At 48.5% G+C, this 23,798-nt stretch overlaps 1 protein-coding gene across 9 annotated transcripts in view; it reads right to left on the bottom strand.

Annotated features, from left to right (window-relative positions):
• The window catches only part of syt1a (synaptotagmin Ia), an 84,443-nt gene extending 63,208 nt beyond the window's left edge, over positions 1-21,235 (bottom strand). For 4 of the 9 annotated variants that reach the window (XM_078100488.1, XM_078100489.1, XM_078100491.1 and 1 more), the window contains exon 1: positions 21,085-21,219. The gene's annotated coding sequence lies outside the window, so the exon portion shown is untranslated. Of the gene's footprint in view, positions 1-21,084 lie in introns of all 9 variants that reach the window. The other 5 variants (XM_078100487.1, XM_078100493.1, XM_078100496.1 and 2 more) reach the window with 4 other exon arrangements.
• Positions 21,236-23,798: the final 2,563 nt, after the last annotated feature.

The following is a 23,798-nucleotide window of genomic DNA, read 5'->3' as shown; positions in this document are numbered from 1 at the left end:
ATTAGTTTTTTTTTTAAGAGAACATAAGAAGAACATAAAAAGCTCGAAAATTGAGGCACTATTGCGGAAAAACACTCTAGTGTTTAAAATGTTTGACATTACGTTTATTATATCACCTGAATTACATGCGCACACGCCAGACTTTACTCAACTAAATCTCCATAATGCTTAATTATTCCTTTTGTTTCAAGACAAGAAAAAAGGCCCGATAATCTTTGAAAAGGTAAATTTGACTTTGTTACTGCCGGTACATTTGATCTGAAACACGTATCAAGATCCACTTCATTAGTTCCAGATTGAGTGCTGGCTATTTTGCAGTTAAGAGAGTAGAGAGAATCCAATTTTGCGCTCATCCAACTGGCCAATTCTTTCTTTGGGAATCTTTGAGGTGGATCGTCTAATGAGCTCCCATGAAATTTAGTTTCCACACCAGACAATAAAACCTCATTGTGTCCGGCCAACATTCATTCCTCTCCTCTCCAACCCTCAGCGTGCACAGGTGATTGCACATACATACTACGCAAATGAGGCAATTTGAATTTGAGGAAGCTGCCGCCGGTACGTTTTCAGCCAATTGATGCGGCCATTCAGGCGAGTAGAATGCGCCTTTATGTGGTACGTTAAGTGCTCCAAGCAATGGGGGTCAGTTGCCTGGAGGGGGGGGGTACGTTGATTAAAGAAGGGCCTGGTGTTGCCGTATGTACGCTTGAAGAGTTACCGCCTACCGGTCCCTGTCTTCTCCGTTCTGGCCTTTGCTGTAAGTAATGGAGGAGACAATCTAACGTCCTTTTGCAGGATAAATGTACACAAATGAACATAAAATGAGTTGGACGTTTTAGGCCTGATCATATTCATGGTACGGTGATTTCACCACACACAGACGTCGATACCGGACCAATGCTGGAGTTTTTTTTAGGCAAATAAAATGACTTCATTTGTGATCGGAAAGGAGCATGGTGATGCAAATTTGTCCAAGAACTTCCTCTTTCCCATAAGAAGTGGGTCAGCTGACAGGTTGAGTGTGTGGTGGGTAACGCAACAGACCCCTGTGCCGCTCACACTGAGAAGCTGCATGTTTTCCAGGCTTTAAACTACAGAGGTATCGTCATCCGGGACGCTGTCGGTGGCCCTGAGCGCCCTGCATGCTTATTTCAGTGCCGCTGTCAGTATTTAAATGGATAGAAAACGAAGGTCCTCTTGTACGTCAGAACATCAGGAGGCAAACACACACAAACAGACACACACAGAGTGCCTCGTCCAGAAGCCACATAGATTATACTGTTTTAATCGAGTTTGTTTGATGAGGGCATGGTTCGACTGAGACGTGCAGCCTGCAGAGACGGACAGACGAATCGAATTAGTCCCGCTGTAGACAACGCAGTGAAGCCTCGTGGTGCCTTCAGGGACATTTCTGAAGCTCTGTCTATGAGAGTTGAAGGAAATGTCAAATGTGACCAATGCCAATGGAGAAACCTGAACGAAAAGTATTGCTTGAAGGAGCTGATTTACGACACTAGCTCTATACATATATGTGGAAGAAATAGGTTATCAAGAATTGTAGAATTTCACTAGTAGCCTATTGGTATTAAAAAAATTCTGCTATTGTGAAGACGTTTTGTGATGGGGGGGGGGGGCGTGTAAAAGATGACGAATGGACCCATAATAAATACAATCTGAGAGGTGTTTTTTACAGGGACACTGAAACTGTGAAATAAAAGGCAATCGCTCACCCCGATGCGATTATACGGCGGATTCCTTTCAGCCGGGTTCCCCCTTTAATGACTTTGTTCTTCCCTTAAGTGAAGACGCGAGCCGTTAACACTTTTATCTGTTTCACAGTTATCAAACAACAACAAAGACCGAAGCCAAATCTCACGTTTGATCCCAATACACATGAATGAACATTGATCTCCCCCTTACATCTTTTACTCCACATTCCGGGAGGCTCGAGATGCTATCGCCCTCAACTTTCTTTATTTTCCGGACGGAGAAGACGTGATTGTTTTACGGCTCATTGCTGCCAGGCAGCCGGCCCATTTCTACCTATTTTAAAAGCGCCACGGTGGCTGAACATTTTCACGGTGATTTGTCAAACATCAACTTCTTTTGAAAGGAGCAGAGCGTCGAACATAATGGAGCAGCGTGTCGGGCGCAGTTTCACGCAGGTTAATGGGAAGCAATCAAAGTTAGCCGATTCCCTGTGATTGGGCCTCGGATGTGTGAAAGGGCCAAATTCCGTGAGCAATCCGCCGGAATAGTCTGCTGGAAGTCTGACTGGTGACCCCCCCCCTCATCAAACATCCTCTGTCAAGATTCCATAACTGTTAGTTATAGTCGGATAAAAAGCATCAGCTAAATGACCTGTAATGTAAAAGAACATCTTGAGATCTTTCTCAAAAAGTGACTTAGCGAACAGTGAGCGTCAGGCTACTTTTGACACGCTAATTTGACCTATTGTTTTTTTTTACACGCATTCCCCCGTCACACATCGCCTCATTAAATACAAGTGATTCAGAACTCTACAGAACAATGAAGTTAAAGCTAATCAGACCTGTTGAAATGAGAAAATGAGCACCCAGCGTGGTGAAGTGCGGCCTCCGCCGACGTGCCAATCAGCTTCCTATTCAATGGTGAAAAGTATTGTTAAGGAGCTCTTGTAGCCTCAAGTCTGTGACCCCCCCCCCACCACCCCGCGCCCCGCCGAGAGGGCGAGGATAAACCCTTCTTAAACTTAAACATGCTAAATTCAGAGCATTAACGAAGCCGGAAGCGGCGATATGCCACGTGAAGAGATAGCGGGGCAAAGTGCACACGTCTAATAATTTGTGAGACGTGACAGAAAAGCGGGTGAAAGACAAGGAAAACAGCCAATACTGCTCTTTAATGTGGCGTTTTATAGAGCTTATGTCTGATGGAAATCAATCCAAACGTATAACAACAGATGGTAGCATAAACATGGACTGCTCTCTGATTAATGTGGCTGCTACGTATGGATGCTAACTCACTGGCGCGCCATTATATTGCGCATATGATCAATGTCAGTCAATCCTCCTGATTTCGGAGGGCTCCGTCTCCCCCCTTTAATTGGAACTCGATGTCCGTTGGAAATGCCAGGATGAGGGCTGTAATTTCCCAGTGCCGCACTACAGTCATTATCAACCCCCCGGCGAACAAAAGCGCCCATTGTCGCCGCGCTCGGTCTCAGCCCACAACTTCTCAACTGATCCTTTTTCCATTTGCATTTCTGCATATTATAGGAAGCAATTACCAGCGCTGTAACAAACCCCTCTCTAGGAAAACCTCATATTGATTACTAATTATGGCCTAATGAAAAACGTCACCAGCCACTGGTTGGGAAGTTAAATTACTCTTCTGATTATGCTTTCTGCACATGTGCACAGACAAGCTTATTTAAAAATGGGGGGATGAGCGGGGACGGGGAGAAGGAGTCTCATGATTGGCTGGTCTGGTTTTACGCTCCAGTTCCAGCGGAGACGTGCGTTACGTAAGGTGGCCCGTTGCGTCATGTGAACTATTGTGTGGCGTTGGTGTCTGTGTGTGTGTGTGTGTGTGTTTGTGTGTCTCACAGGGTGATTGATAACGTGGCTCTCAATGAAATTGCATTTCATTTGGCTGCGTCAAACATTGGGAGGATTTCCCTCGTATTGGACAACTAAACACTTAAGCATCAACGGCTTTGCTGTTAAAGGGTGAACGTGTATAATGAAGGCAGGACGTGTCCTAACCATGGCACTACAGTCAGGGTTTTATGATTGGTTTGTATGTTGTGTCTTAACATATCCTTAATGTGTTTGAAATCAGGAAACATCTATTGCCAAAATTGTCTTGAGACTTTTCAAATAGCCAATTATTTAATAATACAAATACATTAAGATTCAACCGTCTAGATGGTGTCTCAAAGAAACATTGAATGCATAAATTCTTCCTTCTTGTTATATTTTTATATTGATAATGTTAGGAAAAACACCTATATGTAATGAAAGGCAGCAGAAGCTAAAGTCTCCAAAGGGAAGTTAAATCAGCCTCCTTGTGTTCGACGTGACTACCTTCACCCCGTATACCTCATGAAGAGGCAACTGAGGGTAAACGTGACAATTTGGGTCCAAACTATGAGGCAAAAAACAAAAAAAACAGAGCGAGAAACCTCAAAGTCAGTAAAGAGAGGAGTGCAATCAAGCCCGTCTTCTCACTTGTTATTCCTGCAAAGTGCTCCCACTGAGCCCCGCGTTCCCATCAAATCACATGCAAATGTAATTTATGTTCCCAAGTTAGCCACCTCAACTGCCCACCCACCTCCCGGGATATTTGCATGAGAAGATTGCACTGCTGCACCAGTGAGAAGGTGGAGGGAGGAGAGGTGTGGATGGGGCCGTTGGAGGGAGGGGAGCGGTGTAAAGGAGCAGCACTAAGTGCCACCAAATGAATTCATATTCATCGGCTTGCAGGGCTCATCGGCTCATCTTTCAGCCTAAATAAGGACCGTGGTTGCGCACACACACACACACACACACACACACACACTTTGGACTTTTGAGGAAAATCTTGCTGCAATCATACAATTAGAATACCGTCAAAGGAACCGTGCAATAAGTTTCTCTAAATGTGAGAGAAAGTTGAGACCAGATCATTGACGCTCATGTATCACCTACCAAAGGCCAGAGGACACCTGGTCCTTCTGCCTGCTTCATCTTCCCTTAAAAAAAAGCAATTAAGGCTTTTACCAACTCACAGCTGCGTGATAAAGCAAGCGTTTTATGTGGTGATCAGGTTCTAATGAAATGTGAATCAAGAATCTTTTGCTGGACAGAACTTTTCCCGGGTCATTGAGATCGGTGCTTTGAGCTGAATTGTAGCCTGAAGGTTTTCTCCTTTTTCAGCCACCCCCTCCTTCCCCGCTCTGCAGCGTGCAATGTTAATACAAAGCTGGAAATGCAAAGCGACAGAGAGCACTTAGAAGGTTTAGTTCCTTCAGGCGGCCGGCTTTCAGTTTCCAGCCTGCCTGGATATGGAAACAACCAGACCCCCCGAGGACAAGCACAGCGCGGGACCGAGCTTTTCTACGGCTTTCAAAAGGAAGTCATCTTCTTCCTACTCTGGGAGGTGGAGAGACGGGATGTGTTGCAACGAGGTGTGATGGATGGTGGTGGAGGCAAAGGAGCTGAAATACATCGAGCAATGAAGGACCAATGAGATGATGGAGCGGTCAGTGAGAGGTCAGCCTCGCTTCCTTCAAAAAGAAGCACACCATAGGAATGCATACTGTTAAAAATCGAGGTCGCTGCCTCATCAACACTTACATACGTCGCCAGATGAGCACCCACCTGATCAGCACCCTCGGGAGGGGGGGGGGGTGGAGGAAGGGGGCGCTGAGCATCACGCGGCCGCCGGCACGAGCCACGTTTATCACCGATGAATTGGTCCCAAGCAAAAGCAGCTGTATTTTTGCGGACATTTAAAGGACTGAATAACAAACGGGAGAAAAAGAAAAAGACTCGGGGAGGGAGGACATGTCACACTTGGTGAAGAGCCGCTGAAGGTATGCCGCCATCTTGAGTCACTGCAATTACCATCGCATGGCGTGAGTCATGTTTATATTTAGATTTGGGAGGAAGAGGAGCAACCAGGCGAATAATGCACATCACCTTCCCCAGTGGAAGCGTTTGGCTGTGTGTGTGTGTGTGTGTGTGTGTGTGTGTGTGTGTGAGAGGAAGAGAAAATGTGAGTCTGTGTGTGTTTTGGATCCACTGTCTGACCTAGAAAAGCAGTTGCACCAATCAGAGGATCCGTGGCAGTTGGGCGACCCACTGCACGGTATAAATAAGTGTGTCACTTGAATGCATAATTACAGAGAAGAGGAGCAGAGGATTGCCGTTTAATAAGAATAAAAAGGCCACCATGGGGTCCATGTTTTCTCCCGGCTGTGTGTCCGTCAAACATGGCTCAGGCATCGTACGCTCCTCTATCTGCATCATCATTCTATATATGCATGAATATAATTTATAGAACCGGAGGTCAATGGGGGATCTTGGCGAGCAGAAAGGGCGAACATAGCGACAGGCGGCAGAGGATGCTTCGACCTTTTTACTGCTGCGTTTGGAGCCAGAAGAGCAGGGGGCTGGGTGGAGGACGCTCTGGCCTGTGGTGAAGCACCTCCTCCTCCTCCTCCTCCTCCTCCTCCTCTTCCCAGGACTCGGGCGCGAGGGGAAGCTGACAGGTCTGAGCAGACGCCACGAGAGCGGGTACGCGTTGGACGGCTCAGGTTCATTCCTCTCATAGCATTGCCTCATCCTCACAGATGTGATTCATGCTCAAAAGGTAATATATTATATTTGAAACCCTTCTTTTTTTCAATTGTGTTTTAATACAAAACTATAATAACCACTTTCACGTTTTCCCATTTTCCACACACGATAGGCCGAGATATCGCTGCATGAGGCATCTAATCCAGCCTGCATCTATGTTTGCATTGAAACCTGCGCCACACTCAATTATTAATAGTGTGCAGTCTGAATATCATATGATGTAATTATATCGTGTCTCGAGGGGTTTTGGTGGTTAAAGCACAATAAACAAACCATAAAAGCGGCTTTTGCCGATTAGACCCGAGCAGGCGTTGTGCTGAACGTCGAATCCCAGCACCACGTTCACCTTCTTCTCAACCTAAAACCTGAGATATTTCACCGTGTTGGGTCATAGAAAATCCCCGCGGGAATTTGAAGTGGGTTAAACAGAGGGAAATGTGGCTCATTGAAGCTGACAGGACACCAGCAGATCGGAAATTCTAGAATAATCATATTTTATGCTAATAGGTAGCGCTATGAGAAAATGTTCTAATGTAATTTGGGATTGTTTAAAAAAATCTGGGCACACAGCCCAAAATTTCAGCTTGATGCTGTTAAATTCTTCATGTTCTAGAAATCTGACCATAATGTTACAGCACAATTTCTGGAAAGCTTTGCGTGAAGAGCGGCTTCTTTTGTGTCTAAGGGAGAGAAACCCGAAAAGCACACATGCAAGACGATTCATGTCACGGATGAATAGGTGCAGGAACATGTCAAAAGTAATTAAAGGCTGACCCTTAACTAATGCTCATTTGCGTGTGCACACCAGGCTGTGACTCCAGGATGGGTCTGGTGCTCCAGGCTGCCTGTGGGTACAGTAGATTCAGCAGCTTAGATGTCAGCCATTGACTTCAGCTCGCCAAACACAGCTGCTGCCTGGACCGAGATGGCAAACACGCTCGTCTGGATGCGCCACAGAAACCCTCCAAAGTGCCCCCCCCCCCGCTGGCCTAGGAGCCCTTTGAAAAATAAGCCGGCTAATGTCAATTCAATGGACCAAATAGTATCTTATTTGGCTGAAGGGAAATGTATCATTGCCAATACCGACTTGTGTGCGGCACCAGTGACTCACACACACACACACACACACACACACACACACAGGTTCCAGGTGCACGTGTCTATGAGCTCCGTGCCGATCGTCAAGTGAGATCCTCAGGAGCAGATTTTTCAATTGGCACAAAGACCAATTTGGCCGTCCATCGAACAGGCGGCGAAAGCTCGCGGGGGCGAGGCAGCTGCGGTTATTGTCAGCATCGACGAGTGGAAACCTCGACGAGGGGCGCGATGAACGCGGCGAGGGCGTCCAAATTCACTGGCTCGATAAATGCCAGCGTTGCTTAATCACACCCAAAGGCCACGGACTCCGGGGAGGATGCCGGTTCTGCTGCCAAAGTAGCCGCGGCAAACGCTCTCCGCAACCAGAACCCCGTCCGAAAGCACTGCACTTCGTGCAAACGGTCACCAAACCAAATGTCAGCAGGGCTACGTCCCGCGATGAGACTAGACGTCAACGGAGCTTGGTTTAGAAAAACGTCGGGCCCGTTGTCCGAACCACCCTCGCTCGTCTCCCGCGTCTGCAAGTCAAGGCTTCGTCAATATCGGCGATCCGTGTCCGCTTTAGCGCCACGTGTGCCCATTTGGTTTCCCGCCGCGGTGGATGCGCGAGCTCTGCCCACTGGCTCTCATCAAGGCCGATTAGGCTGGCGGTTTTCAACACTCTGGATGCGCCGGCTCTCCGTTTTGGAAGAAGCCCGGCTTTATTAGGCACGGCCGTTTAGCGGCGGCTTCTGTTTGGAGCGCGCCTGCTTGTTGCTCAACACAGGCCATTAGCGGTAAGTGAGGGGAATGGATGCTGACGGACCGCACACGCCGCAGAGTGGTTCTGCCGTGTCGGTAAATTAAGAAAAGGGAAAAGCGACGGTTTGTTTTCCTTTGGGATTTTAGCCCGTCAGAGTGGCACAAACACAAATATTTGGTCGTCACCTCGCGCAGAAACGTGCAAACATCACGTCACCTTCGCGCGCTTTCCACTCAACATACAACGCAAAGACTAAATAAGCCAATGGGTTTGATGGAATCGTTTATGCTTTTTGAAAACCGTTTTTTCTGAGGGAACATAATTACTATCTGCGGCACAACAACGACTCAGTAACGTCTCGGCATCGCTGACAAATCAAAGCTCACAAAAGGATTTTTTTTTCCACTCAAAACGCTGCAGAAAATGCAAATCTTTTTACATTTGCTCATGTTTTATTCATTTGTGGAACCAATGTTTATTCCCATCCGTTTGTATTTGTGAGCCACGAACACCACGTTATTATTTCTGTTTTTAAAAATGTAAAGTACTGATGTTTAAGCTACGTATGTACTTTATCTTTGAACAATCCCAAGTGTCTCAAGTTTTCCATTCCGAATTCTTCAAAGATTCTCTTCCCATCCATTAAGGTGATTACTCACATGTGATTACCTTTTAAGTTATTTCCAGCACACATAAATAAGCTCAGACACTCCTTCTCCCTACAGCATAAATCTGCATGTTCCTCGTGCACAACCTGCTTCCAATCATCTCATTACAAATGTTTGGATGTTTCTCTTTCATCACGAGGACAGTGTTCCTCAGGGTGACCTTGCACCTTAAAGAAAATCCATGGCTTGGACGTGAGTGCTTCCCCCGCCTCATGGCGGCAACGCTTGAACGCGGTGGGACTAAATGCGGTCGATCGATGCTGTTGTCGTGCATAGATTTTGGGATTACTACTTCATGAATGTGGGTCGCTCAGAAACTTCCCGTCCGGGTTCGGCCGACTGGACCAACTCGGTTTATGTTCATCACAGACGGAAAAAGAGAAAAAGTTCTGCCTGCTGTTTTTGCCAGCTGTTTTTTTCCCCAGCTGCGCAGCTGGCGGGAGATAACTAAAGACAAGTGAGTCTCTAAGAGGAGAGGGGGCCCGCTCATCTGTCAGCTGGCACGCCGCGTCCCAGCCGAGCACGCGGCGTCCGAATAAAACCGGCGCCCCGCCGCCTCCATCAATCTCAGTGCGTCCCCGAGAGTCCCGAGAGCAGATAAAAACCTAATCAAACCCTCGGCCGTGTCATTCGTCACGCCGGCCTTCCACCCCACCCTCCCCCTCCCTTTTGGCAGCGCCTCCATCTCTCGGGCCGCTGAGGCGCGGCGGCGCTGACACGCCAACAAATCAAACGCGTCTCCGTACAGTAAGCTCGTTATCGGCCCCGTTAGGATGGTAACATTCGGCCCCATTATTAGACATGTATGTTTTCATTCAGCATTCTTGTTCTGTGTCTTCAAGTTGCTGCTGTACTTCGTCGCGGGGTGCGTCCCACTTCGCTGAGCCTGTCAACAGCGTGCCAAAAATGTGTCCTATTTTCCGTTAGCGATCTGACGGATCTGGAGATTAAATAAATGAACGCTCAGTTCAGTCAGTACCAGGCGAAAAAAATGCACAAAATATGTATATATGTATGTAATTGTAACAGAAGTCCAATTTAAATTACAACCGTGACATGAAAACGTCCTCCCCTCTCTTTGGATGCGGCTCATGCGCTTTCTGATATTGAGAACCACGCGGGGAAAGAGTGCAAAGCAGATCTTGGGTTGGTTGGAGGCAGACTTAATGCGTGCGGCCGGCAGCGTTTCCACCCTTTGATGAAGGAGGAATCGTTACCATTGATGTTGGTGCAGGCCACGCTCGGGATGAAAGGGCCTCGGCCCGTAATTGGAGTTGCACTTATTGAAGGCTGCCACTACAACGGCGGTTCCAATCCCATTACTTCAAATGAATGAATGAATAACGGATATGCCGTGCCTTCAAATTGGCAGGGCGAGAGGTGGCCTGTGAGTGGCTCCCATTTTTGTATCTACGCCTAATGAATGCTCGCGGAACCATGGCTGCCGACCTCTAAGGGAGACGACCAAAAGGAGGAGGAAAATAATTTTATGGTGAATTAGAGGAAGGCGGGACATTCCGTGTTTTGAGTGCGCGCCTGATGCGATGGCATTTCACGGTGTGTTGTCTCTGCTCACTTTTTAAATCCTCTAACGCTCTCAGAACATCACTAGGAAGAGGAAAACAACTTTTTGGGAGTCTTTTTGTCTTTGTCTTTTCCTTGCGTCCTGCTTTTAACATTTAATCACTTTAAATACAGCAAGGTGACATTTAAATCCAAGGTGTGATTATTGAAAGCTGGTTAGCCCAAGATTACCTTAATCTACATGCCCTGGTTTCCTTCATGCGCTCCTAGAGTGCCACCGTTCATATGCTGATAAGGTCCATATGCAGTATTACACACACACACTGGTGACTATTCTGTTTTTCATTCACGTTCCATTTGAGAGGACACAATACAAGTTTCCCATCCAGATTGTACATTGTCCTTCTCCTCACTTCGCTGATATCCTCACAAAGTGGAAAAACTAAAATGAAAGAGGGGAGCTTCAAACACGAGCCCCTGAAATACAGCCGGTGTCTGTCCCTCTCTGGAAATGACAACATGGAAATTTTGACATTTCACTGCCTTTCAAATTCAGCCTGGGGCTTTGAGTCTGGGCCTCCGCAGAGGAGAGAAAGGATTTTGCATTTTTTCAACTCTTCAGAGAGAGTTGAAAAAAAAAATATATATATATATATTTTGAGCATTCAATCGGTTGTTAACTACCGGCAGTCTTATCAAAGCGGATCGGCACAGTCCAGCTACTGCACCATCAACCACAACCGTTGACCCCCACCCGGGTGAGGCGATAATTAGTGAGAACGAACGGATGCAACACTCACCTCCTTCAGCTGAAGCGTTTACCTGAGTATTCTGGTTCCTAGAGAGATGTTCTGTTCGTTAACCTCGACTCAACGCTAAATAAAAGACTGTGATGCCGGCTTTCATAAATCAACCGGTTTATTCTTTTGCAATGTGAGCGTTCGAATGATGAGGCCTAATCTGAGTGCATTATGTTGTGTTGGAAACTGTCGGCCGTGTTCACTAATTTGTGTTTATGATATAATAACAAACTCATAACTCATTTCAGGACTGATTAACTGATTAATAAAACACTGCCACACTGAGACTTTGCATCATCTCATTTATACAACATCAGAATATTTCCCGTGTTTTTGTCTTGTTCAGGTCACATCTCAAAGCACCTCACGAGTGTCCCCGACATCTCAGACTGAGTTCACTACATCGTGCACCTCCCCCCGAAACAATCAATTTGAAATCATTCTGCTCCGCCATTTAAACACAACACCACAGCTTTGATCTGTGCAGCCCCCCCCCCCCAATCAAAAACTTTGCGTTCCTTTCATCCGAGCAGCGTCTCTACGAGGAGCTCGTGTGGAAACAGCTGTTCTGCTTGTTTGATGTCAGCCCGCGGTGGTCCGGCAGGTTTCGGAAACACAAAGCGGTCATGACCCCATTCTGGAGCCCCAACCCCTCCCCCCCCACCTCGCCCCCCTTCCCTCCTTCTCTTTCCTTTCTGATGAGGCAGCCAGGTGCCAAAAATACACCCGGCTTCGTTGAATAAAACATCTGACACGCTGACGGTGGGACAGAAGGAGTTGCCTCCCCCCCACAAGGACGAAGGGGTCCGGGACTAAGCTTCAGTGAAGGAGGGAGCTGTCCACCAGGCTGCGGTACTGAATCGGACTCTGCCCTCCCCCTTCAGCGTTGGGGACGCACGGAAGCCTCCGGTCTGCTGTGCGTGACGATGAGTTAAGCACCTTCCAGTTGTTCCTTGGGCTCCACGTGAATAGTCCCTTTTCTAAAAGAGGGGGGGGGTACCGTCTGTCACCTTGGACCACATCTCCCCGTGATAAGCACATTGATTCTCGATGTCGTGAATTGAGCACTTGTGCCCTGTATGGATTCATCATGCATTCAGATTTATTTCCAGATGAGTGACCCATCTGTATGCAAATGTTACATTCCGAGGATGCAGAACGCCGTCACCCGCTCTGAGCCACGGACAGCACGTGCTTTTCTTCATCCCACCGTGTGACTGACACAACCTCGTCTGGGAAGTGAGGAAGTAGTGCGGTTCCAGCCAGGTTGAAAAAAAACGGGCAAAACGCAGCTCCGCTCGAAGGAACTGAGCTCTCATTTTGATCCACACGCCGGCTCACCACCGAGACCCCGAGGCCCAGCGTATTTAGCGCCATATCAATTCAACATTTAAAAGACCAGTTCCCTCGCTGTATCAGATTACAGGGGGGCCGTCGGCCCTTTTAGCCGCTGAGCAACACCAAATCCTTCTTTGTGTGAGATTATAGGAGGAACTGGTTTAGTTTACGTGAGGGATTTGTAACGCAATAATCAGAACAGCATGATTAAGGATGCAGGTCCTATTAAATAAATAGTCTGTTATCGTAACACAGTTACAGGGCTTCTGTTCCAGTCATTCAAAGACGCCCGTTGCCTCCGAGGCGAAGAGGAGCGCAGGAGATAGGAGGAGGTGGACGGAGGGTAAACAGCGGGCGAGTTAGGATGGCGTGACCCCAAAGCTTGGGAGGAAGTCATGAGTCACTGACTGTGTTTACTGTACACACACAGAGCGAGAGAGAGAGCGAGAGACGACACAGAGGGACAACACTGTTTGCTTGCAGACCTCGGAGATAGATTCAATAAGAAGTACGTTTTTTCTGACCACAGAACACGCAGCTATCACCGAGGGGCGAGCAAACTGAGCCAAGCGGTATCCAAACAGCCTGATGGGACGCATTTCTGGGACTCCAAGCGTCCTTCTAAAAAGATTCCCACCATATCTAATTAATGAATTCGTCAGTGCCTGACTGGAGGGAATTGCTGATTAAAGTAGAAATCAAATTATAACACACTTTGTGTTCGCAAAATTGGAATCTCGGTGCGCCGACGTGGAACTGAGGCCAATTAGGAGATGCTAACAGCTCTTCGGGATAGAACGTGTCCACAAGTTATTCAAAAAACTAAATTGAGAGACGTTTAATTAGTGTTCCGCACGCCACTCTGCTCTTTCTTTTGAAAAGAACACAAGGATGAAGCAGGTCGGGTTTGAAGCGTCTTGTGAAATTGTGGAATCTCCTTTGGTCCTTTGGGATGAAAGGAGCCTTTACGAGAGTGAGAAGCCACGTTCCAGGGTGCGGCGCTGCCTGGTGGCCGTGACGTCTCACTGCGACCCACTAGCCGGCGAACGGGACCCCCCGGCCGATCGGAAAAGAGCCCCTGAACCCAAGATAACAAAGTTCAGACTGTGGTGAATAAATGCAACAGCTCCTTAAGACCCGAGCCGAGTTCCTGAGGGTCTTTTCTTTTAAGTCCCGACAGTCGCAGAGTCAAAAAGTTTCCATTTCCAGCGCTGGCATTCAGCCCGGGTCCCACTTTTAATTGCTATCCTTGTGGTTAATGGCGGCAGATTCGCCGAGCTTGTTTTATAAATCACAACGGATGCATAATCCACATTTTTAAGTGGCTGCCTCTTCATTAACGACGCGTTAGAAATGAATGTGAGGAAATCCATCATTATCGCAACTCGCAATCACCAAACCCTACAGCGGGTGCACACTCATAATCTAAGGCAATTTGCATACGCAATTACAGTAAGCTTCAAGGAAAGGCGGTGACTGACAGGACTGAAATGTTTTGTCTTGTTAGGCTCACTAAACTCCATTTAGGGGGTAAGCATGGCTGACTTTATGGGCCGTGTTTTGCACATCGTCTCTCTCAGGCCACTCGGCGATATCACAGCTAGGAACGAATGACGATGCTAGTTGACGAGCCCATAGCGAAAAAAATGACCTGTCCAAGAAACAATGTTCGGACCAATACGTGTGTGTTTACTTTCAACCTTGACAAACCATTTTTCTGCTGGCGACAAACTCAACCATCGGAATAATACTTTGAATAGTATTCACGAAAATACATTCAGGAGTCCTTTGATGTTTTCATGAAGAAGCAAAAGGCAGCAGATTGTATTCAAAAGGAGGCACAGGTGGACATAGGAAGCGTCCAATTTTGCTCAGAGGTCTGGACTTGATTCATCCACAACCCCCCCCCCCCTCCCCCCACCCAAGATTATTCATCTGGCTATGGAGTCAAAATCAATAGCAACAACAGCCCTGAGAGTTAAAGTACAGGAGGGGACGGCCATGTTTCATTAGAAATTCAAGGCCCATCTGTTTCCAGGGAGGGAAAGCAGGATGTCACGGTAATGAGTTCGTTTAGGAGATAAGGAACGGCCAATGTAATCTGGGAAATTTCACCAGCAGCAAGATGGCTCCTCGAGCCTCAAGCCCCGCCTGTCAAACAGAGGGGATACAAGTCAGTCCCTATCATGACAGTCTGAGCTCCCGGTTCTCTGCAGAGAGGTAAATATAGATAATCATCCTCACAAAATATTGTTGACTCTGTCCCGGGGTTTAATTGTAGAGATCCCATTAACCCTTTGAACTGTGGCCACGTATTTTCCTTCATCTCAATCAAAACGGCGCGAATAGAAGTAGAAAAAAACTCGAGTGAGTCGTCAGTGCAGTATGACTCAATTACAACTTCATAAATCATAAAAAAAAGAAAGGGACACGTTTAATTTCATTGATAATGAAATCTTAATTGAATAGCTGGAGAAAAAAAAAATCTGCTTCAAGCCGCATATTCCATCACTTTCTCTTGGTTGTTTTTCCCGAGTAGTCTTTGACCTACATGACGTGTCCATGGACCATCAGAAATGTCTTTCTCAGATAAATTGAGTATTTTTGCAGGTTTCTCTGGAGGAAATAATGCAGCCCGATTCGGCGGGTTCAAAAGGTGAAACCCTCTGGTTTGAATAACAGAGCGGGAATCCTTTAAATGCTTCAGCTTGAGCAGCAACGTGCCGGAGTTACGCAGCTTAAGAGACGACAATAATTTCTGGCACTATCGCCGACTCCAGACTACCCAGTACGCCAGCTTTATATCAAATTTAAGCAGATGCCTAGTTATTATCCCCAAGTGGGCCCTGTGGCGCTGTGGTAATGAGTGTTTTTTCGTCTGACTGGGTGGACATGTTTTGGAAGAAAAGACCCCTGCCTGCCCCCCCCCCTCACCCTGCCTTCCAACCATGAAGCTCGGTTTTGAGAATGAACTCAACTGCACAGCGCCGACCCGCGAGCCTCCACATTTGCATCACTCGTCATGGCAGCCCCAAACATGTCAAGCTGCTCCATTTTGCGGGGATGAATTGGTTTGTGGAGCAAACCGCCGGCCGCTTGCTGCTCCACCTCCCCGTCTTTCGCCTGGTCGCGCTACGATCCGAGCGATCGACTGTGGCTGTGCCGCCCGGCGGTTCCTCTCGAGCGAGAGAACATTCCCGTCGTCGACGGTGTGATGCAACTGCTTGGGAAAAGAGACGGGGGGGTGGGGGGGGGGCGACGACTACACGGGCCACGGGGGGGAAAAAGGGCGTGCAGCGCTCGCACACGTGTCATCTACAGTACAGCGCTAATGAGGGAGGAAGAGCATAGCGGGTGGGCGGGTGGGGTGGCGGTGGGTGGCATGACAACCTACAGCAGGGAAGAGGCTTGGTTGCCATGGCGACGGCCAGGGGAATGTTTGCATCTGAGGGAAATCTGGGCGGTCAGCGGCGGAGGGCACGCGTGTGAGGGTGGGTGGACGAGGCCACGGAGGTGAGGAGGTATTTTCTCATCAAGCCGCATTCCCTTTATCAGAGAGAAGAACTCTTCTTCAAAGTAGAGTCACGTGAGAAATATTTCGAGATGCCCTGTTGATTCTTGTACACAATTATTCCGTTTAATTCGTCCGCGGTGAATTTAACAAGCATCCAGTGACCTCGATTGGCAGCGAAAACAGCTGCTCTCCTCGGTCCAGAGCGCACTCGTGACTTCTCCGGGAAAAACTATTCGTGCTTCCCAGCATTCAGGGCGACACATTCGCTGCGACACATTTCGAATCCACCAAGGTCATTTGTGACACGATCGGGGCGATGCAGGGTGACACTGATTTTAATTGCTTTTTTTTTTTTTCTTCCTCTTCTTCTTCTCATCCCATCGTGCAGCTGTATCTTGCGAACGCTGCTGGGTGTCGTGTTGCTTTCTGAATGAAAGGGCACGCGGGAGCGGCGAGTGAACTCCGGAGGCGACTCGCCCTCGTGCTCCGCGTCCTGCGGGGACGCCGACAGGCTCGGTGGAGGACTGTGAGCTTGAAGAAGTTGTAAAAACACAAATCAGAGTTTTCAAATTAAGCACAGCGTGTTGTCATTGTGCTGAAATGGACGTTTTCTCCTTTGCTGATTCCCCCCCTGGCGCGAAATAAAGAGAAAACAACGAGCTGTTTCACTCTTACAAAGGAGTGTGAGATACGGTGCAGAAAGGACGGCAGTCATCTAGATTCCCGGCTCATCTCTACGCTGACGATCCCACTGCCCACACAGAGGGCTCAGCCTCCGGGGGACCAGAGAGCGTAGCAGCGCCATAATCTCATCATTTCACGCACAAAAAAAACCCCAATGCACACAAAGAAGAGAAGTTGGTCGGGTTATTACTGACATCGCCCAGGAGGACTTCTCTTTCCTATTAAGACAATGCCGAGACATCCTCGGATGCCCCCGTGTGTCTTCAGAGCGGGGTGGATGTGCGTGAGGGTTTCAGGTGAGCACACGGAGAGAATTCTTTTTTCAATGCCTCATTACATTAATGAAACATTGAAAATGTCCTCCAGGGGCTCTTTTTTTTTAAATGCTACGTGCCCTTCAGTAATAATTAATCTGGTCTTTCATTAGGCAGAGGGGCTGTTTCGCCCACTATGTCGAGGCGAGGGGGTTGGGGGGGGGGGGCTAAGGAGGACGTCCGTGTACCGCGCGGTTCAGGGCTCGTGTCCGTCCACACAACCAGATAGTATTAATCTCTAATAACTTCCCCACAAAGCACCCGCGGGCAGCTGCAGGAGCGACGCTACGAGTAGACGATGCCTTTTAGCAGCCCGGAGTACGAACCAGGATATTAAAAAATCGTGGGAGGGCAAAAGCAATTTCCCCCTAAAGGGGATTTTAAAATTACAGCTCTCAGACTGGAAGTTTCGCCGTGAAATCATTTTCTCGTCCTTACCTACAGTATCAGAATGGAAATGCCCCTGCCGCCGTCGCTATACCACCCAAATGAAAATCGCTCTGACGGACAATCATGAAAGAAGCCATGAAAAAATAAAATCTTCCTGTAATACACTTTGTACCTTCGTGATGAATAACAGGTTATGTCCTTAAGACACACCTGAGTAAAAGTCATGGTTTAGCCCGAAGCCATTCACATGTGTATCTAATAAAGCAGTCATGTGACACGGTGCCGATGATCCTTTCCGAACCCTTGTGGCAGCGGATGAATTCAAATTTAAAATGCACACCAGTGGAAGAATGGGCTTTTGTCGGGAAACCAAACAATGCTTTGGGTCTTTCTGCACTAAACGCGGCACAGTGCTGCGTGTGGTGACGAAGAGGTCCCACTCGCTCTTTGTTAAATTCACCAGCGTTCCACTGTCAAAAAAGCTGCTTGATGGCTGAAAGCTGACAGAGCTTCGATTGTCATTTTCTGAAATGCCTTTGGGAAATTTCGTTGAGGTCTTTGGCGCCAAACGAGTGTTCGCCGTGTCATCCGTGTACCGCGAATGGGAATCAACAAAGTATTGGTGGTGATTAAGATTCCTCATGTTTACGTTACGTTACGGATGCTTTTTCATGGTGGTGTTTCTTAAAATGTTTTACGGTTGAGAAATGAGGTATTGCTGCTGATGTTAAACTGAGGAAATACATCTATAACTAATCCAATTTAGACTTTTAAACTGATCCACAAGGTTGAATTTGACCAAAGTTCGACAAATGCCAAATGACACTAACACATTCTTTTTTTTAAATCGATTGAAATTCCCCCCCACCAGGGTTGGAGTAGCTTTGCCATGAAGTACTTAATGTGATTTGGGCCTCAAATGATGGGAATGATTGAAATGCCAGGGCTGAGAATGGACATGATATGCTGTCATTGTCAGAAAAATCAATTCAGGTAAATTGGTTAGCTTTCTTTCATTTAGTTTTTTTAATCGAGTTCGACCGATGAGTCAGAGTATCTCTGTTTTGAAGCTAGAAAGTGAACCCAGCTCAAAAGTCACGGCGTGAGCCTTCAGCAGAAAAGACAGCAGCAGATTTGCACACGAGCTGATTTTATCAAGAAAACAAGAAAAAAATGAGATGGCCCCGTTAATTTACAGAACAACGCCGTAGAAAGTGAACTCACTCAACGTTGAATATTTCATCTCCATCTCAACTTGGTCTCATTCTTTTCAACTTTGTCTCTCTTTTTGCAGCTTGAAACTTGAGTGAAGTGATCTTTGATCGACTGTGATGTCTTTTTACTCGACCAGTTGGCCTAAATACTACTAATGAGTTGGGGTTTTTTTTAAGGGTTCAGTCAATGTATTTGATCTAAGCCTACTGTAGCAGTGACTGGACTGTAATTAACAGTCAATCAATAATCCACCCAAAGGCACCTCGTTGTACAACATAAAGACTGAGCTCCTACAAAAAAGGATCATTCATCAGCACAGCATTATTCGCTGCATCTATCTGTACAACCATTGATCATGATCAGGATGAGATGATGATGAGATGATGAAGATTAAAGGGAGGTAATTAGACGTGGAGAACGAGCAGGAAAATCAATCTCCCACGGGTCGGTCTCCGTGGTGACAGCGCCACTGATGCGGGCACCTCCCTCCTCGCGGCCGCCTGCTACCAAGTGGCCACGGAAGGTCAAATCATGGCAGAGGCGCTATTTATAGCCTCCGTTTTGCATTGCTATCCCGAGCAGAAACAGGCGTCCGGCTCGTTATTTCTCTGTCCTGCTGCCTCTGCTGCACTCGTGCTCCCCCCGTTTCCCCCGACATCTTTTAATCGCCGGCTCACAAACGAGAGGCTTCGGCCAAATGCGATGGAAGCCCGGTAGACCCCCCTTCATCCTCGGCCTCGGCCTCTTTTAAAAGTTCCCTCCAGCATTCGCTGGGCCCAGACAACAGTGGGCGGCCGTTGCCGGGGGGGAGTGTAGCTCGGGGTTTTTTTTTGGCCCATGCTTTATTAACTAACCGTTTAACAAGCCTGGAAAAAACTTTGTGTAAATAAGACCGTTATCAAGACGACGTGTGTTTACAACTTGAGCTCTGCGGGGTCCGAAACTCATTCGGACATTAGAAGTCGCAGGAAGTCGAGGCCCCCCGACTGAACCCCAGTACGTGTTTCGAGCAGCTTTCTCCGGTCCAGGCGCAGCCTCGGGCCTATCCGATGAAATGCAGATGCAACATCTGCAGAAGATCCCAGAGAGTATGTAAACATAAGCTCTGCCTTGGGAAATGAGATTAGGGGTCATTTAGATCGGTGCAAAGGGGGATTTCGGGGGGGGGGGGCATGGAGTGCTGCATTGTTCTCCCTCACTCCGTCACCTGGTAACAGTTTTGACTCGCGGGACGCTTTCCGTGGCTGACGTACTCCAAGCTCTGGGCTTAACACCAACACCCGAGGAGCCCCCCGGAACCTCCCTTCCTCCCTCCCCCTCCTCCTCTCCATTTTCCCGTCTCCCCGGTTGCGTTGGCTGAATCCTGCCTCCCGAGATATTGGGTAATCCGGGATAGGCCGCCCGTCTCCCTTCGATAGCTTATTTGCCAGCAAAGCGTCGCGTTTGCCCGAGAAGCCATCGGCTCCGTGAGCAGCGGCCATTGGGCGATCTATCAGTGAACCTGTGGTAGGTGATAAGCCATCTTTACGGCCACGGGGGATGGGTTGGGGGGGGACGTGAGGAGGGGGGTTCCCACCGATCACACAAAACAGCAGAGATATTGGGGCCCCTAATGCAAGTGGCTCCAGTGGCTTTTCAATTGTATCTGCTCACTATGTAGATTCATGAGCTTACAAGATTGTGACTGCAAGGAGGAATTCATTGTCACGGTTGAGTTTGAATAATAGATTTTGAGCACAAGGTACGGAGAGGAACAAAAGCATGCGGGGGGGGTGGGGAGGGGGTCACAGACAGAGAGGGATGTGTTGTTCCCCTATCAAACGACATTACAGCTCATTTCCCGAATCAATAGCTTGCCTCTTTCCTCCCTGCCCGAGATAAACCCATCACAACTGAAGGGTGGAGAAGAGTGAGAGAGAAACAAAATAAATAAAAGCCAGGGCACCAGAGCAGCAGACGGCCCGTTTTATCTGATGGAGAGGGGTGAACAAACGGGAGGGATTAGCTTTCCATGGGATGAAAGCAGCTGCTCGTCTTCCGTCTCCATTCCCCCCTCCCCTCCCCTCCCCGCCTCTCCATCCGCCCACACGCCCACGCCGTGGTCTCCCCTCGCAACCGGAGACATGCTCTATATGTTGTCGCTGATCTGATTTCTCCCAGCCGCGCTGCACCCTCTCTGCCTCGCGGCAGACGAGACCCGAACGGCCACCCGAAAAAGCCCCCGAGGTGCACATGGCGGCGTGAAAGGCGCGGCAAAAATCAGGGCGCCAAAAACATTGGCGTTCACGGGAGTTGTGGCACTTCCCCGGTCGCACCCTCAAAAGCACCCGCCCTCCCTGATTATGTCACCTAGACGCCGATGCATCAAACGTACACATGCAACCCGCCGCCGAAACACACCCACAAGGTGGCGAGGGACGCCCCGTTTCTTCGTAACTTCTGGGGGAGCCCGAAGAGGAAATGTGCGCTCTTACCTGGCAACAAGAGAACACCTTCAGCTCCGAATCTGCTCGCCCTGACAACGAGGCGCGCTCATCTGGAGGAGGACGAGGACACAGATAGTATATGTGTGTGTGTGTGTCTGTGAGTGAGTGTGTGTTGTGAGTGTGAGGCTGGGAGAGACACGAGAGAGAGAGAGAGAGAGAGAGCGAGAGAGGGAGGGACGGAGGGAGAGGTGGAGCTTTGTTTGGACGAGAGAGGGAGCAGGAGGAGAGAGAGAGGGCTGGATGATGACAGTGTGGATGGCGCCGGATCACCTTCTGTTCAAACACAAGCGGCGGACGCACCTGGTGAGAAAGGCTGGAGGGAGAAACTCCAGGAGGGGGTGGGTGGGTGGGGGAGACGTGGGAGGGAGACTCTCTTTCAGCCAGGAATCCCTCCAGGAAGAGGGGCGCCGCATCACTGAATCCTTGGCTGTGATTGGCCGGGTCGACGGCAGACGCCGAGGATGCCGGGGCGAGGGTTAGGGTTGTGACTCGCCATGTAACCCTCGCACGCGCACGCAATGTCCCGTAAGGACTTGTCCGTGGAGGGAGGAGGGTTTCCCCGGAGGAACCGAGAAGCACACAAACAGCTTCAAGGTCGATCCTTCATTAGCGGGATTGAGTGTGTCGTCAAAATGACCTCACAGCCAACGGGGAGAGCCGAAGGAATCACACCCCATCTGTACGCAGACACGACCCCCCCCGTCACAGGGTCCAGCGGGGGTGTTTTGTAAGTTAGAATATATAATATGTCACGAGTTGCCCTTTGTATTGATAAATTACTCATGAATTTACATTCATAATGCACCATTCAAACTCATCCAAATGCAATTCCAGACAGCGTATAAACCGGCCTAATGGGACTTAATATCAATAACAAAACCAAAGACATTTCAAAACAACTTTCAGGTGGCTATTAAAAAGAGTGCCAACAAATTGGAAAATTGGTTAATGACATCTGATTTGCATTTGTGATCCCAAACAAAAAAAATTCAAAATATGTCACGAAAAAAAACAACCTAAAAAAATATAATAAAATAGTAAAAATAATTTTTGGGGGGTAAAAAGTTACAAAATATTATGTCAAAAAATGAAAACAAAAGTTGAAAAATATTTTAGGTCAAACCCTGAATTTAAAGTCGAACCAGCTTGGTTGGCCAGCATGTGACACAGCAGCCATCAATATGGAAAGTGGCTGAAGACAGCGTTTCCGGCGGCCTCGGGTAGCAGACGAGCATTCCTATTGGCTGCTCGAGACGGGATGCGGGATGCGGCGGGCTGCAGGATGAATACGTCTCTGCGTTTATCCCAACATGGAAACCGCGCACACAACACCACGTCATCTCGCTTGTATGCTGTTCACCGCTGGTGGAGGACGAGGAACATTCAGAAAAATGATTCACACCCTCAACCCTTGTCACACTCTTCGCTGGGAGACTATTTTCAGTGAGGAGGTACAAGGAGACACGTGTGAAGAGTGCAATACAAGTCGAGTGCGAGGCTGGTCAAAAAGTCCGTCTAGTGGAACTCGAGCCGAGACAAAAAAAGCAGCAGCGGATGTTGACGGGCTGGTTGACGATGTCCCTTTCTAGGCGATTCTCCCCTTAAACCTCTTAAATGTGCCCCTGTGTTTGCGTTGCAAGTAAAATGTCAGCGTCTCCACCTGTGAAGGGACGGGTGGAGTCTTTGAGGCACCTCCCGAGTCTCTGCTTTGGAGCGTGTTTTAAAGAGAGTTGTACAGGAGTATCAATCGTAATGTATTTATGTCTTTCTTTCTTTTCATATCATTGCTGCATCAGTCCGGTCCGTGAGCCAAGAAAAGAATCCCACGCTGTGGCACCCTGAGGTGATCCCTCTTCAGACAGACACCCTAAAGGTCACCCTCCTCTCCGCCGTAGCCTTGTTTTCTATTAGAATCAACAACCAGCAGCCTGAACATATAGTAGCGAAACATTTTCAATCACAACACCGGAGCACCTCGTCTGGACCCGACCAAATAATGACTCGACAGGTAACAGAGAGATTGAGTCCAGCTTCACGTGGTCCTCACAAGCTGCTAAATGGACCTCAGTGCGAGGTCCATTCCCAACCACTTCAAGAAGGATCGCCGGCTGGAACCCGACTGACCGAGAGGTTCTCTCACCTACTCCCGCCAAAGTAAAAGCACGAGTGCTTGCGCGTTCCCAGCCAACGGGTTGTCCGGCGGTTACCGGCCTTAATGGCGCTTTGTCTCGATGTGAAAGAGCTCATTGGCTCCTGGAGGCGCTCCACTGGCACAGTGACACTGTCAACAACAGGAAGACCAGCTGCACCCTCCCCGGTCCTGTTCAGAAATAGCTTGGCCCCAGTCGTAATCATGGCGGCCCTGTCCCAGCCAGCCAGCGCCCCCCCCCCCACACAGGCCTGGCTCAAAGCCCCCTTCCCCGTCCTGGAGGACAGAGGTGTCTCTCCGAGGCCTGGAAACATCGCTGACCCCTCGCTGTACACGCAGCGTCCTCTGTCACGCAGCCTCTGATCTAATGGGCGCGGAACAAAATCAAAGTGACATTATTAATCCTGTGATGGGGGAAATAATTAGAGGGGCCAATGAAGGAGTGAGTCCCCAGCAGCATCTTCCAACACGCATCAGATAACTCATTACTGCTTGGCTCAGTGAGCGACGAAAGGGTGGTTTTAAACACGGCACCTCATTCCCACCGCCACAG

The sequence above is a fragment of the Gasterosteus aculeatus genome, chromosome 4 (assembly GCF_964276395.1).
Source record: "Gasterosteus aculeatus chromosome 4, fGasAcu3.hap1.1, whole genome shotgun sequence".
NCBI lineage: Eukaryota > Metazoa > Chordata > Actinopteri > Perciformes > Gasterosteidae > Gasterosteus > Gasterosteus aculeatus.
Note: the sequence above shows the minus strand (reverse complement) of the source record. Positions and strands in the feature narration are given on the sequence as shown.